Source organism: Sminthopsis crassicaudata, chromosome 3 (assembly GCF_048593235.1).
Source record: "Sminthopsis crassicaudata isolate SCR6 chromosome 3, ASM4859323v1, whole genome shotgun sequence".
Lineage (NCBI taxonomy): Eukaryota > Metazoa > Chordata > Mammalia > Dasyuromorphia > Dasyuridae > Sminthopsis > Sminthopsis crassicaudata.
Window position 1 is genome coordinate 447537598 of NC_133619.1, and position 17270 is coordinate 447554867.

A 17270-nucleotide genomic window follows, 5' to 3' on the forward strand; every position below is an offset into this window, starting at 1 on the left:
AGAGAGAGAGAGAGAGAGAGAGAGAGAGAGAGAGAGAGAGAGAGAGAGAGAGAGAGAGAGAGAGAGAGAGAGAGAGAGAGAGAGAGAGATCGTATTAGTAACATATAAAGAAGGAAGGAGGAAGAGAAAGGAGAAGGAGGTTAAGGCGAAGTGCAAACAGGGAAGCTGAGAAAGATCACACAAATCCAATTGGTGACAAGATGTTTAAGTTTCGCCCAGTAGATGGAGCTGTTATGTAAGGTGCTGGATTCTGGATTTTTTTTTTTTTTTTTTTTTTTTTTAAACAAGCTATTTGCTGATTTGTATTAGGTACCATAGAGTGAGCCTCAATACAGGAAGCCGAGGATGAAGCCGAGAGGATACTGCAGAGGTCTCCTTAGTGTATGTATACGGCTTTCCTCCCAGGGAGAATGCAGCAGTTGTAAATAGTTGGTACCCTTTTGCAACAAAAAATCGGGCCACTTCCCACTGACGGTACGTTATCGTCCGGACTCTGGGAGATCCTGTCATCCCTCACTGCAGATGGGTGATTTTCCTCCCTCTCAGGTAAGCCAAGTAAAGGCTTATTTCATTACAGTCCTTGGTTCTTATGTGCCAGCCACCCTTTTAAAAAGCGCCTGTCGTTGTTGGCAGGGCAGGAAGTCTATTTTTGCATGTGAATCCCAACTAGTCTCCCCTCCCCTCCCTTCCTTCTCCCTCCTCCCCCCCCTCCCACCAGCACCCCCCCCCCCAACCTTTCCCAAGCCGGAATCAGGGCTGTTTTGCAGATCAGCGTTTTAATCCGAGATGGGTTTTGTCAGCCTGATAGACCTTGGGCATTTGCCATTTCGTGTGTGTATGTGTGTGTGTGTCTGTCTGTCTGTCTGTCTGTCTGTGTTTTATCTTTTTCTATCATAGGCAAGGTCCCTTCACCCCGCCCCCACTCCCACCCTCATCCCTTTCTTCACTGTTGATTTAGAATTGGAATAGCTAGGCTCTAAATAGAGGTCATCTTGTTCCTGAGGATGAAGCAAAAATTGGAGCCCAGCTTTCAGCCCATAGGAGGAAGGCGGTGGGATTGCTTGAGAAGCCTAGCACTGCAGGGGTGTCCGGCTTCTTGAGGCCGTTGCCGTGCTTTAGACATATGTCTCCTCCCATCTTGGCCCAGGCTGGGGGTCTTTGATATTTGCCCTTCCCCAACACAAACTCTGTGTCTGAGGCAAATAACAAAACATGGCTCTTTCCCATGGAATACCTGATTGGGAAGCCCGGCTTACTTTTAATTAGATAGAGGTCATTGCCAGCAATGATACTGCAGATGCTGCTGCTCGGTTCATAATCTGAACCGTCTTGCTTTCCCAAACAGCACAAGACATTTTCCCAGGTGGACATGAAGCTTTTTCAACATCTTTTCTAATATGGATTCCTTCACTCCTACCTGTTTGAGGTATGTGTATAAAAAGGTTTGCTTCCTGTTTCGGGTTCTCTGATCTATTTGTTGTTGTTTTTTTTTCATTGAGATTTTCATTGGTTCTTATGAAGGAGTTTCAGATGGAGTAAAGGTATTTTTAAAATTAGGTTAAATTCAATTATTTAAATTCAGTGCAGTGTGTGTGTGTGTATGATTGTGTCAAAATATTTCAGAGGTGCAGTAACAAACTTGTGGGTTAATAAAGGCTGTTAGGATCACACCCAGGAAATCTGGGCTTCTTTTCTGTGGATCTCTGGGTTGGTTTGCAACTGTTTGATGCATTAAAATTGTCACATACATAAAATTTCTCTGGAAAGTACTTGAAAATCACCCCAAGAGTCTGATGCCAAAAAAAAAAATTAAAAAGGAAAATTCCATATAGAGTCTTGGCTGTTTCTGCCCGACTAGTTTCCTCTGCCCATTGCCTGCTTCTCAGAGCAGGCACTGAGCTTACCTTTAATGTTTGCTGCAATACCTAGGCATACCAGGGTGATGCAACTCAAACTCTGAGCAGCCTCACATTTTATGAGATGTCTGACACTATGTTCACATTGTATTTGTACACAAGGAACAGAATTTAAAAATGGAAAAAACTATTTAAAATATTTTCGTGGCTATTATTATATTTGTATTTATGGTATTATATTCCTGTTATAAGAGGAATGTGACAATTGAGGCCTTCCTCCCCATAGCTCCTTGAAGATATTTGTTGGACTGTGTTTATTTTAGGAACATCTTATAGAGAGAAATGGATGACTTTATAGAGATGAACAGGAAAAGAATTTAGTTGTGTCAGGTGACATTATCAATGACCAGAGCAAAGCTTAAGTTGATGTTTTTGTCATGTGTAGTGGTATAAGTTTTCATTAAATTCATCGCAGTTCAGTTTTTACAATTGTTAATGTTATTGTATGTAGTTTAACTGTTACTCAAATGTCAATTTGTGTTGGACCCATAACCAGAACATCTGATGTATTCACATAAAATAACTTATCAAATCCTAATGCCCATAATGATAACTTAGATTTTTAAAGCATTTTTAAATCTCCTTAATTGTTTATTTTGAAAATAAGCCTTTGAAGGCTGGCTAAGACAGAATCTAACTATAAGAAAAGGTCTAAGGAATAACCTAATTAGTTTTACAGTATTGGAGAAGTAAACATTATGTATCAAGCAGTTGAATAGTGGTGAGCAAAATGGTAACCTAATAGGGGAGTGACAGACCAACTTGCTACCTAGTAAATCCTGCCCAGACACACTTGCAAAAAACAAAAAACACAGTTGAAATTGAAAAAAGTCACTAGAAAACCTGATATTAGTTACATGACCTCATGGAGCATCCAGAAAGTTATAGAAGACTCTATTAAGAATCACTCCATTCCTTTATTTAGAAGTGGAACTTTGGAATACTAAGAAAAAGAGAAAGAGAAGTTGTTGGGTTATCTACCTCTTGTCATTGCCAGTAAGGGACTTGGGCAACTGAAGAGTTGCATCTGAACTGGAGTATTTCCCATATGTAATTAGCCATTATATATAGACTAGGCCATCTTCACATAGCTGTATTAGACTGTGACTCTAGATTGTGAATAACTTATTTAAAGGTCTGAAACATCATTCTTTTTGTTCAAAATATGATTTCTATGACTGTTATTCAAAATTATTGCTCCCACTTTGCAACTGCAAACAGTGATATTTTCATGAAGGCCACATAGCTAATCAATGAGGAAAGCCTTTTCCTACCCATTCCATTACTGGGGAAGTATGGGAAAACAAGGCAAGATAGACACACACACACACACACACACACACACACACACACACACACACAAATACACTCAAGGAGAAGGTAGAGGGACACATAAAGAGACCAAAAAAGTGATAGTGGAAACTTCAGTAGATTCTTAAATTAAACTACACTTGCCATTCATTAAATTCATTGAAACTTGGGTTTCAGAATATTACTGCTGCCCTTTGTATTTACTGTTAGTTGGCTTAACCATTCTTCAAAAGTGTTTTAAACTATTCACTAATTAGGACATCCTATAAAAAGATTATTTTCAGGAACTTAGTGGCCAAGACAAATATATCCTAACATTATATGAAATTTCATTAAGGATCAAGGTTTTCCACATTTGCTCAAAATCCTTAAAAATTTAGTTCAATACACGTAATATCTACAGTCAGTCCCTTTATTATATCTCCCTGCATGTCAAAAAAAAAAAAAGTTCACTTTTTTAAAAAAAATCAAATCAAGAAATGACTTGCATGAAAACCCTCCCCTTCCTTCAAAAACAGAAACCCTTTTAAACCAAAGAAAATATCTTTATAAAAAGAAGAGTGAAATTCAGATTGAGCAACCTTTAGAGTGTCAGTCATATTGTAGTTCCTCAAATGCCATGAATTGGTTCCCTTTTGAAAATAAACTTGACCATTCATTTTGACAGGAAAACAAAATATTGTTCAAAGCAGCAGATTCTATGACAACCTATAGAAACGTGTAATGGTTAAAAAGGTGAAATATTCACTAAGTCTCTTGCTTCTTGAAGTGATAAGCTGCTAAAAACAAGTAATTTCTTTCCCTCCCACTCTCTATTCACTGAACTGATTAAATTGTTGGAACATTTTGAAGTTTAAAAAAATATGGTAATTGTTTGTTTGTTTGTTTGTTTTAATGAATAGTTTGTAACCCTTGGCTCAAAGGTTTATTTGCAAGAGACTATCCTCATTGGTAGAGGTTTATTACTCAATGCTTTGCTTCTGAATAGAGGCATATTGGGAAAATGAGATGCTAGTCTTCTGGCTTTGAGAGAAAAGACATGAGGCTTTAGATTCTTCCTTGAAGGGAAAGAGGCTTTCTTCCTTGAGAAAGCCTTTTCAGTGACCTTTCCCCCAATGCTGATCCTCACTCACACAAGGGTACAACTTTGCGTAATCAATCTTTACCAATAAAGAGAGTCCCATACAAATGGGATTTAAGACCCAAATCATAAATTTAATATGTGATCATTCTGTAGGCTAGATAAATATATCTCAAACAAGAGCTCCTTTAATACTTCATTGCTCCAACAAAGCTATGATGTTACTGATGTGGACAGGTCCTTCAACATTATATATTACAACTCATCTTTGCTTATCTATCCTGTATCACTCTTGCTCACGTTATCCTATAAAAGCACCAAAGTAGGTTCTGACATCTTGCTAGTGGCATTTCTCACATTCTCTTGGCATTGTATTTTTCATTCATATATTCATTGTGTAAATACCCCTGGAGCTTGAGAGTTGTCCATTGGTTATCCCTCAATCTCACATCTTTGCTGACTAAAAATGTTAAAGCTACACTGGTCTGTAACAGAAAAAGAAAATTGTTATAGTATCCAAGTTTATGCCCTAATTAATATTTTGGGAAAGAATGCCAGTTTTGTAGATAATTTGAACCTGGATCTTTTCTATGAAATATTTTTAACAAAGACTGTTTCAGGTAGATGTATGTAGCTGTTTTGAGGGAAAGTATCCAGTTTTACATCAGGATGATATAGTGGCAGGCAGACTTAAAACTCTCAACAAAATATTATCTCTTCTAAAATATTTGAAATAAGAATTTTAATAATCAGTATGGCTTTCCATACCTTTTCATTTCTCTCTTTTATGGACTCAGAAAGACTTTGTAAAATGTGAAAGCCTTTACTATGTTATTCAGTTAAAAACAAATCAAACTTTTTACTTCATACTAAACTAAAAGAATTACAGAAGCTCAGGGTTGGAAAGGAGCTCAGTGGTTATCAAGGTCAATTAATGACTGAACCAGAATTCTTATTATAACATATCTGACAAGTTAGCATGAAAGCTTTGCTTAAAGACCTTTATTTAAAGAGATAAATCTCCAAAAGTATCCCATTTCACTTTTGAATAGCTCTAATTTTTAGGATTTTTTTAATATAAAGGCAAAGTTGATCTCTTTGCAACTTCTAGGAAATCTCATTTTTTAAAAAATATTTAGGTTTTTGGGGGGCAGTGGAAGGAAAAATAATCATATCAATGCAGTAGTAAATTTTAATTCAATATAACTATATTTGAGTATATCCTTTACATTGTTGGGATGCAGCATAGTCAAATAGAAAAAATTCTGGATTTGTTGCAAGAGGCCTATGAATCCTATCTATTTTATTTAATAGGTGTATGAACCTGGACAATTTAATTAAGCTCATTTTCCTGATTGAGTATGATAATATTTGGATAATGTATCTAGCATGATGATTGTAAGGAAAGCATCACCTAAATTATCCCAAAAGTCTTAGTACAGTTTTAGTTTTAGAAGCTTAAACTTTCTATAAAATATTATTCTAGATTATTCCATATACAAAGTCTTATCTTTTTCCATATCAAGTTTCTACTTATATATAATTTACTTCAAAATCATTTAAACAAGTGAAGAGATAAGCTTGGGAACTGCCAAAACTGGTTTATTGTTTTTCAGACAATCTTGTTTTAGGTATAGCATAAAGAAAGGAAGCTTAGATTTAAAATCAGGAGACCTATTTTCAGGGTTTATCTCCAATCCTATTTATATGACCATGGACACGTGTTCTTCATTATTTGTGTAGCACCTGTCCCAAAGCCTTTTTAGTATGGAACTCTCTCCTTATTGGTGGAGTTGAATGCCTTGCCCTATGTGAAAGGTTGGACAGAGTAGGTAAAAGGCTAAAGCTTCAATACTCAGCAGTCTCCTTTGGGCACTCATTATTTGGGTATTCCTGGATTCCAGCTCAAGAGAGAAGTTGGAAAAGGCCCATCCCATTTCAGGTTGCTGAAGGAAAAGACTGGGAAGACATTAGGCAATCTCCATCACATCCCTTAATTCTAGCTTGCCATTCTAAAGACTACAGAGAATTTCCCAGTCAGTGAGATTATAGACACTATTTTGCTCCCAGAGGAAGACCTCTTCTTTCTGTATTGTCTGGTATATATTCTATTTATACTCTGATTTCTGTTTTCCTATGATTTACCTAAATGCTATTTCTTTGCTATTATCTGGTATTAGGTAGGGAAGGAGTCAAGCCTTGACTAAAAAATTTGAGGTCCCTTTCTTCCCAAAGTGACAGAGTGATAAAAAATTAGATGGAACCTGATCATTCTTTTAGTCAAACAATATTTAAGGAAGTAGATAAAGATGTACTTTTAACCCAGTAACAATCTCTCTCTGTGGAAAGCAGATTAATAGCCTTCAACTTCCTCCTTTTTTTTTGGAAGGAATTAAAATCTCCCTTCAAAGAAAGAATGGAGGATAGAAGGATGCTAGAGAGGTCTGTTCTAGACCTCTCTGAGTCACACAATAGACTCCTTTGCCACTTGTTGGCCCTTCTATACATGTGGCTCTCACTATTCATATTTTAGACCTGTAAAATGCAATTATAATATTTGGACAACATACCTTCACCTTCCAACTCTTTCCTGGGTTTGTCATAAGGAAAGAAATGTAAATGTAAATTAGTTTAAGCCATGATTTTTTCCAAGTTCTTATTCTTTTTTTCTTCTTTCCTTCCTTCCTTCTTTCTTTCCTTCCTTCTTTCCTTTCTTTCTCTTCCTTTTTTTCTTTCTTCTCTCCTTCCTTCCTTCCTTCCTTCTTTCCTTTTTCTTCCTTTTTTCTTTCTTTGTTTACTTCCTTCCTTCTCCCTTCCTCTCCTCCTCCTTCCTTCTTTCCTCTCTTTCTTTCCTTCTTTTTAACTGACTAATTCCACTAAAGATTTATCTTAATTCTCTATTGTAAGAACTCTATTTCATACACCTATCTTCCTCTACCTCAATTCATCATATATCTAGTATATGCTTAGTGTTTCATGCTTGGGAGCATGAAAAAATATAAGGAATCAATTCTAGTCATTGTCTTTATATAAATATGATCTTAGTGCTTCATCCTCGATTAGTGTTTTTTTTCTGCATTTCATTTTATCATTAAAGGCAAGTTAAGAATCACTCTTTTTGTGTTTGCTTAAAAGCTACAAAATCAGACAAAATCCTGAAATGGTCTTTATAGAATTTTTGTTTTGTTTATTTAATATAATTTTAAGAGGTTTATTAAAATATTTTATTATATTTATTATTATAACAGATTACTCCCTTTTTATATCTATGACACCTTCCTACTCCCTCCTTCTCTCTTTAGAAAAAAAAATATATTTTCTCTTCTTCTCATCATCCTTCTAGGTGTTGTGTGGGGAAAAGAGAGAGAAAATGGAAATAAAATTTTTGTAATAGGTATAGTCAAGGGTTTCTTGGCTACACATAGTTCTTTGTTTACCATTTTATCTCCACTACTGCTACTACTCCACATTACTCCATAGCTCTTTAAAATCAGTGACAATAATAATGACTAATTCTACCTATAGAGCAACTTGATATAAGGGATTACTGTGTGTATTTGAGATCAAAGGAACTAAGTTTTAATTCTAGTTTTTCTGCTTTTATTATCTGTGTGATGATAGAAAAGTTCAGGAAAGTTAAGCCTTTGGTTTTCTCATCTATAAAATGAAAAGGCTGAACTAGACCTACTAAATCACTCCTAGCTTTAAATCCTATCATCTTTTTATTTCCCATAGTATTTTGAAATTGGGCTTAATAAATGTAAAATGAATGAATCTCATATTACTTTCCTGTTTTCTTTCTTCTAAGAACTCTATTTCATTATAGGAATTTTGTGGAATTCCTTTACCTATACCCTGTTTTTTTGTGGTAATGGACTATTGACATGGAGTCAAGAGGATCTGAATTCAAAGGCAGCTTCAGACACTTAGCTGTGTGACCCTGGAGCTTAACCCTGGTTGCTTCAGTTTCCTCATCTGTAAATTAAGCTGGAAAAAGAAATGATGAACTCATTTAGTATCTTTCCAAAGAAAATCTCAAATAGGGTCATGAAGATCCGGGCAAAGCTGGAATGGCTGAACCACCACTTATCCACTATTCTTCCAACTTTGACCAGATTTCAACTTTTACAATTTCACTTTTAATGAAAGTATTTTTCTCTTGGTACTGTCTCATTCTTCCTTTTTACATATCTCTTCTATCTCTGCTTATCTGAGCCCTTTCAGTGACTATTGACTATTTATAATTTGAAACAGCTAAGTACAATTGATTGGAGTCCTGATTATTCTCAAAAAAAAAAAAAAAAAAAAAAAAAAAAAAAAAAAAAAAAAAGAAAGAAAAGAGGAAAACCTGTGTGACTGGCCAGGTGTCTATCAGAGAGGTTTTCACCAATGTTACTGTTAAAAAATGCTCTGGCTAAGCCACAGTAGGACTTCTGTTCAGTTCAAAATAGCTGCTATGTCATGGAACCTTTCAGAGTTAGGAAATCTGAGTGCATTTTAAACCTTTGAAATTTGAGAACATTCCAAATGTACTGGAATGCTTCTTCCATCCCTGGACATCATTTTCTCTTTACTCACTTTTAATGGTGTTTGCTTTATGACCAGCTTTTTCAGTTGCTAAATGTTCTCCTGCAGCCCAACCATGACATCTTTAACGATCATGTATATTTTTAGCATAAACCTATTTGCTTCACTGGAAAAGAGAAAGAAAATAAGACCTTTATAAGAAATGGAAGTAGGGTTATCCCTTCTTGGAAACAAAAAAAGGAAGGGAGGAGTAAGAGAAAGTAATCATTCCTATTAGATCATTGTAATTACTTCTTAAACTTCCCATACATTATACCAGCCTCCTAATTTCCCAAACTCCACATTTCCATTGTCAAAGATGGCTATGTTGTAGACTCATTACCAAATGTCCCCAATTACTTTAGTACAGGAATATAGCATATTAGTAACTAGTATATAGTAGCAAAGAAGGTTGTAAGCAAATGTCCTAACCATATCAATACATGGCTTGCATGTACAGTTTGGTTTAAATCAACAAAAACAAGAGCCAAAAATAAGACCCCAAATTCTCCCAAAAGTATCTCATGGATTATCTTTATTTTTAATATTTTATTTTACTGAGCAAAATTTTTATAGATATTCAACTATCACACTGAGTACCTAACTATGAAGAATAAAAAGATATATATGTCATATCAAATCAATAGCTTGAAAGTTCTTGTATTTTTAAACACCCAAGCACCCCATTTACTGAAATCTGTGCCAGGAAATTAAATTATAATTATAAATCAGATAGTAAAATATTTAATTAGAATTTATATCAAAGCAAATAATCATGAAAGATCAAAGACTAGAATCACTATCTACTCCCTTCTATGATGGGATATAGCCTAGGTGAGAATTTTTAATTAAATTCTGAAGTGGTTAAATGGCTAGATGGGATCAAAGAGTACACTACACATTAATGGTTCAATGATAACTTAGAAGGTCTCCAGTAATCTAGTAATCTGTATTTAACCCAGTACTGTTTATCAGTTACCTGGATAAATATATTATGCTTATTATATTTGCTAATGATATAATACTGGGAGAATAGACTAAAATATCAAATAACAGATTCAGATCAAGCAAAAATTTTGACAAGCCATAAGATTGGGTCAGATCGAATGCAATGAAATTTATGGTCATAAATTCAAATTCTTACAATTGGGTTTTAAAAAATTGATCTCATAAGTACAAGATGGTGATAGCAGAGTCAACAGGTTGCCTGAAAAAGATCTAGGTATTTTGGTCGTCTTCAAATTCAATATGAGTAAATGGTGTGAAAAGGTCATCATAAACACAAATTGATTACAGTTCCAAGAATTTTTAAATGTTATTTTATTCTCTGTTTTAGCAGACCATATTTGGAATATTGGGCTCAACTTTTGATATCTCATTTTAGAAAGAACATTAATAAGCTAGAGAGTATTTGGAGATGGGAGAACAGAATGACAATGGCAATGGAACTTGAGTTCATGCTATCAGTTAAAAGTAATAAGTTTAAGCTCAGTTAAAAAAATAATAGTACAAGATTAGAAGGGAAGTAATAAACTGGGAAAACATTTTTACAGTCAAAGATTCTGATAAAGGTCTCATTTCCAAAATATATAGAGAATTGACTCTAATTTATAAAAAATCAAGCCATTCTCCAATTGATAAATGGTCAAAGGATATGAATAGACACTTTTCAGACAAAGAAATTGAAACTACTTCTAGCCATATGAAAAAATACTCCAAGTCATTATTAATCAGAGAAATGCAAATTAAGACAGCTCTGAGATACCACTATACACCTGTCAGATTGGCTAGAATGACAGGGAAATGCAGAATGTTGGAAGGGATGTGGGAAAATTGGGACACTGATACATTGTTGGTGGAATTGTGAATACATCCAGCCATTCTGGAGAGCAATTTGATACTATGCTCAAAGAGTTATCAAACTGTGTTTACATACCCTTTGATCCAGCAGCGTTACTACTGGGCTTATATTCCAAAGAGATTTTAAAGAAGGGAAAGGGACCTGTATGTGCAAGAATGTTTGTGGTAGCCCTCTTTATAATCACCAAACTGGAAACTGAGTGAATGTCCATCAATTGGAGAATGGCTGAATAAATTTTGGCATATGAATATTATGGAATATTATCTGTAAGAAATGACCGACAGGATGATTTCAGAAAGGCTTGGAAAGACTTACATGAACTGATGCTGAGTGAAATGACCAGGACCAGGAGATCTTATATACTTCAACAACAATACTATATGATAATCAATTCTGATGGACGAGGCCCTCTGTAATAATAAGATGAACCAAATCAGTTCCAATAGAGCAGTAATGAACTGAACCAGCTAAACCCAGGGAAAGAACTCTGGGAGATAACTATGAACCACTACAAAGAATTCCTAATCCCTATATTTTTATCTGCCTACATTTTTTATTTCTTCACAGGCTAATTGTATACTGTTTTAAAGTCCGATTCTTTTTGTACAGCAAAAATAACTGTTTGGACATGTATACATAAATTGTATTTAACGTATACTTTAGCATATTTAACATGTATTGGTCAACCTGCCATCTGGGGGAAGGGGTGGGGAGAAGGAGGGGAAAAGTTGAAACAAAAGGTTTTGCAATTGTCAATGATGGAAAATTACCTATGCATAAATTTTTTTGTAAAAATTAATTAAATAAACAATTTTAATTTTAAAAAATAGTAAATTTAAGATCAGTTACAAAAGAACTGTTTTTCTGGCTGAATAAAAGACTCAAAGGACATAGTAAATATCATCAACTCTTTTAAAGACTATCATATAGAAAATGTATTTTATTATGAAAAGAAACAAATTAGGCTTAAAGTAATTTTAAAATTCTAACAAAGCTTTACAAATTTGCAGTGGGCTGCCATAAGATATCACTGAAGAAAACTGGATGATCACTTGTTGAATGTGTTGACTTGAGGGATTTTTCTTAGGTATAGGTAATATTTCATGTCTTCTAAGGTTCTCTCAAAATTCCATTATTCTAGAGTTATGATCTACTATAGATGCCAATGCCAGTGGGAGACTGAGTAAATACTCAGTCATCAGTTAACTCATCATCTAAGGTTGGTGCTGGGTTTGGGAGACTTCCCACAGATCCAACTCTTGGCAATATCTTGCTGTTATTTGATTACCATTGTGAGCACAAGATTCTGCTGCTCGTAAGCAGCTTCCTAATTAGTCTCCTTAAATTGTCTTTTCACTCAGTCCAGTCTCTCCTATACATAGCTGTGTATAAATGTGATGATGTGAATCTTCTATTCAACCAGATCTAGTAACTTCCTCTTGTCTCTAAGATAAAATAGAAACTCCTCTGATTAGTTTTGAAATCCCTTCACAAACTGTCATCAATCTATAATTCTAGTGTGATTGGACATTGCTGTGCCTTTTGTACTATCCAAACTGGCTTGTCTTCTGTTCATCACTTACTAAATTTCTATTTTCTTGCTTTTCTACTGAATTTCTCACCAAACCTGGGCATCACATGGTCCCTTTCTTCCTTTAAGATCAACTAACATCTTTATAAAGCTCTTCTTTATCTCTCACCTAGAATATTGCTTTCCAAAAGATCTTGTATTGAAAAGTATATATTTATAAATGCATATGTAAAAGATTCATGTTTATACTGCATATGCATTATATATGTACTTATTGTCCACCCCACTAAATATAAGTTTCTTATAACAAGGAATTATTTAATTCTTTTGTACTTGTTTCCCTAACATCTAGCACAGTACCTGGCATATACTATATCTGGGTAAAATCTTGATGATTAATGATCAGAGTTGATTATATGTATATATGCCTTTTATATGTAGTTACTCCCCACTGTCCACCTCTGCTCATTGAAATTGTGTCCATCCTTCAAAGTCCAGCTCATATGATTTTCTCCATCAAGTCTTCTCTGATCTTGACCCAGAACTCATTTCTTTATCTTGTGAATTCCAATAACTTACTCTAGATTTATCTAATACATCTATCGCAGTCTGATTTATTTTTGTTCATGTCATATCACTCCTGAGATGCATATGGGATTATGGATAACAAGCTGGTTTGGGTTTCAAGTTGCCAGCTCACATACATATTGGTTGTATAACTATTGGTAAATCATTTAAATTCTCAGTGCTTCATGCTTGGGTTAAATTCTGGCTGACATCTCTCTTCCTGAGTTCTGACTCTCAACATAAATGCAGGAAAACTAACAAATGACCATATCTTGGTCCCCTTCATGCTCTCTAGCATCCATCAATGACACAGCTTCAGCAACAAATCATAAGCCATAGATCTAGAATTGGGAGGAACCTTAGAGACCATGTAGTCTAACCTCGTTTTATAAATGAGAAAATTGAGGTTCAGGAAGATTAAATAATGTACCTACTTAATAAATAGTAGGACAGATATTTGAACACAGAGACAATTACTCCAAGTCTTGTTCTCTCTCCATTCATCTTTCTTTATGCCACATACAGTACCACAAAGGTACACACAGTGTACCTTTGCCTTCTTTACAGTATTCTGAGCTCACATCATCAACATATCAACATAAGGTACTGCCTTCCAAGCAAAGTGACCTTGCCAATTGGGCACAGTAGGATGTCAATTATATGGTCTTATGAAAGCAAGTGTGGCGGGGTATTTTAGGTCTTATATCAGGAATTTCCATGTTGTTTTGCACATTAGATAACTATATTTATATGATTTTAGTAAAGTGGAAGCAGGTATGTATATATAACTCAATTTTATTTTTTTGTCTTCAATTCACAACACTTTATAAATCTACACAGAACTGTTTTTCAAAAGATTTCAGTATTTGACTTTCTAGAATTTAGTTGAACATATAAGACCTGGAACTGAAAAATCACAATAAGCATTTAAGTGCCTTCTGTGTTCCAGGCACTATATTAGATTCTAAGGATACAAAAGCAAAAGCAAAAAAAAAGCATCTGCCTTTAAGGAGTTTTCAGTCTACCAATGAAAGGATAAATAGATAAAAGATAATGTGGAAAAGAAGGCTCTAGTGTCTAAAAGGAATAGCAAAGACTCCTTGGAGAAGATGGCACTTGAACTGAACCACCAATTCTTCCTAACAGGTTGTACTTGAAGTAAGCCCTGAGGGAAATAAGTATTCTAAGAGATTGGATAAGAAAGGACTACACTCCATGCAGGAGACATAACTGGAAAGGCATGAACACAAGAAATAAAGAGTACCATGAAAACAGTAAAAAACAAAAACAAAAAAAATTAATTTTCTGGCTTTGGAGGGGTTTTCCCATAAGTTTCATTAGCCTATTATCTTCTATAAAGGGAAAAAATCAGTGGACAAGGGCACAGGATTACAAGAGGGAAGTAATATGGTATAGAGTGCTAGAATTGAAGTCACTAGGATATGAGTTAAAATATACCACCCTGAGTAAGTCACTTCATCTCATTGGGCCTCACTCAGGTCCTTTATCTATAAAATTAAGAAATTGAACACCATGACTTCTAAACTTCCTTCCATCTCTAGATCTATAATCTTAGGAATTGAAGTAAAGGAAGAAAAAAGTGTGTTTTTTCAGTTTCAATTATTCAATCATGTGTCTTTGTAACCTATGCAGTCCATTGAGATTTTCTCAGTTAAGACTCTGGAGTGATTTGCCATTTCTTTCTTTAGTTTATCCCTATTTTACAAAATAATAATTTAGGCAAATATGAGTTAAGTCACTTGCCCGGTGTCATAACTAGTGAGTATCTAAAGCTGGATTTGAACTCAGAACTTTCTGGCTTCAATATTCTATCCATTATGCCATTTACTGCCCCAAATTGTCTTGATAAGTAGCCTTATGAAATGAATCAAAAGGCTCCATTGTGTTTGCATGACAGAAAAGTATTTTTCCCTTAGCAAGAAATAATTTTAAAATTTATAATAATTACTTAATTAAAACTTACAAGCTGCTTCCTATCTGAACTAGGTAGTAAAAGGAGTATAATGCTCATTTTACAGAGGGAGAAAAGAAGGTGAGGTGTCAAATAATTTGCTCATGGTTACTTGCCTAGTAAGTGTCTAATGGTGAAATTTTAATTCAGATATTTTTCTTTCTTTCTTCTATGCCAGGTTGTACAATTAAGGCATAATGGTGAGATTATAAATAAAATTAATTACTGAAATTTCTTGAGAACACATTTGGAGAATGTGAATGTCACCATCCTAATATTTATTATTCATAGTTACTAAGAAGACTATAGAATGTGACTATGGTGATTGTAATTCTATAGTCACTAACATGAAATTAGCTACTGAGTTTTCTGCAGTATAATTGTCATTTCTTTAAAAATCAGAAGATAGAATAGAAAATTAAAAAGTGAAACAAGTTTTGAAGTAATAAAAGAGCATTGTCCTGAAAATTCAACTTTTCCTCCAGTACAACTAACAGCACTAGATAATAATAGTAATGACAACAATAATAAAGTCCATAAAGCACTTTACTTGCAATATTTTGCTTAAACAATTTGGTGAATCAGATACCATGAATATTATTATCATCATCTTACAGATGAAAAAATCAAGATTTTAGAAAGTCAGACACCTCTCCCATGGTTATACAACTAGTATCAGCAAAAGATTGAAGCCCAGATTCTCTTAATGCAAGTCTAGCACTCTACTCCTACATTAAAATTCTTCCTTAGCTGGCAAAGAATGCAAAAAAATTATAAATAACAATAACAGAATGAGTTGATAAATAGCTTAGTATGATACCAAACCAATTTTATTTTTTCTGGAAGTCAAATTAGAAAATTAGAAAATTAAGTGACTATGTAAGATACAATATACTTCAATCTTACAAAGTATGCAAAATATAATATACCTCAATCTTATTTGTAAAATAAACATTATTAGTTTTACCAAATTGACTCATACTGGTTTTAATGGTGGTACCATGTGGTTTGAACACTTGCCAAAGACCCCAAATAACAAAATTAGACATTGGTGAACCATATTGTTGAACCAATACAAACTGTACAATAAGAGATACCAGGTTATTGATGTACGGAAAATGTACTCCAAAATATGAGCATGTATATTTGGGAGATGATGAGAGTCCTTTGAATAATATATGTCATAATGATTTTTGGTGAAGGAGGTCTTCATCTGTGACATAGAGAATGACAATGACATAGAGAACTCCCAAAAGATGAAACCTTCAATAACAAAGTGAATTGACAGCTTCTCTTAAATGTCTTAAAAGATTGTCTGGGGCATGGAGAGAGTTAAATGATTTGTCCAGAATTACATAATACTAAAAAGTAATTGGGAAATTTTGTGAACATCCTAATGAAAAAACTAAAAGACAAAAATAAAGTTTAGAAGTAGATCTTGAAGTTACATAATATGGATTTGGGGAGGGGCATGGGAGATCCATAGTCATATTATTTATCAGTATTCATCCCCAGACATTAAGTGAATTTGAAAATCCTGGAAAGAGTTATGCTGAGACTTACAAATGATGCTAGACAGCAAATTTGATATTGTTCTGGAATGTGATATGCCATTAAAAAAAAAGGCCAGTGATATTTTGGGCTCTATATGTCAGTGTGTCATTACAACACCAAAGAGGCAATAGCCTGATTTCCAATTCTGGCAAAAATCAGTGCTGTCTGGGAAATAAAGAGTTGCAGGTTTTAAGTGATTTTAGGAGTTTGGAGAACCAAATCAGGGCAAAATCTAAAGAAAATAGTTTTGTAAAAAGATATCTGAACATGACTAAGAAACAGCTAAGAGACCATCAGTAAGATAAGAAGCAGAAAAAAAAAGTAGGAGTGTGATCCTCACTCTAGCTTTTCTCTAGAATAATCAGTGTAATGGTTGAAGATAGAGTACTCCCTATGTGGGAAAAGCCTTCAGATCAAAGACTTGTCTTTTTAAGAGTAGCCTGAAATTGCAGGAGGTTTTAATGACTTGCCCAGAGACAAAAAAACTAGTTTGTCGGAAGAACTTGAATTCAAGTCTTTCTGACATCAAGGATGGCCCTCTATTTCCTGTTGTACGTTGAATATAAATATACATCAATCAATAAATATTTATTGTGTGCTTACTGTGTGCCAGACGCTATGTTTATTACAGTTTATCACAAGGAATACAAAAAGAGACAAAAGACAGTCCCTAACTTCAAGAAGTTTACAGGCAAATGTTGGAGTCTCTATGCAAATCAAACTGTCCAAAACAACCTATAAATAATATAAATATAAAATAATTAATACATGAAAGGCAATAGAAAGTAAGATTTTAGTTGGAACTTAAAGGAAGCCAGGATGTCAGGAGTACAAAGGGAGAGGTTTCTAGGCATAAGGAACAGCCAGAGAAAATTGCCCAAAACTGAGAAATGGGAGCACTTTATTCATGG

At 34.4% G+C, this 17270-nt stretch overlaps 1 protein-coding gene across 1 annotated transcript in view; it reads left to right on the forward strand.

The window, feature by feature from the left end:
- Positions 1 to 301: 301 nt before the first annotated feature.
- LOC141562903 (sodium channel protein type 1 subunit alpha-like) overlaps positions 302 to 17270 on the forward strand; it is a 195949-nt gene continuing 178980 nt past the window's right edge. Inside the window, exons 1-2 of the mRNA XM_074303211.1 lie at positions 302 to 546; positions 1346 to 1426. The gene's annotated coding sequence lies outside the window, so the exon portion shown is untranslated. The remainder of the gene's footprint in view (positions 547 to 1345; positions 1427 to 17270) is intronic.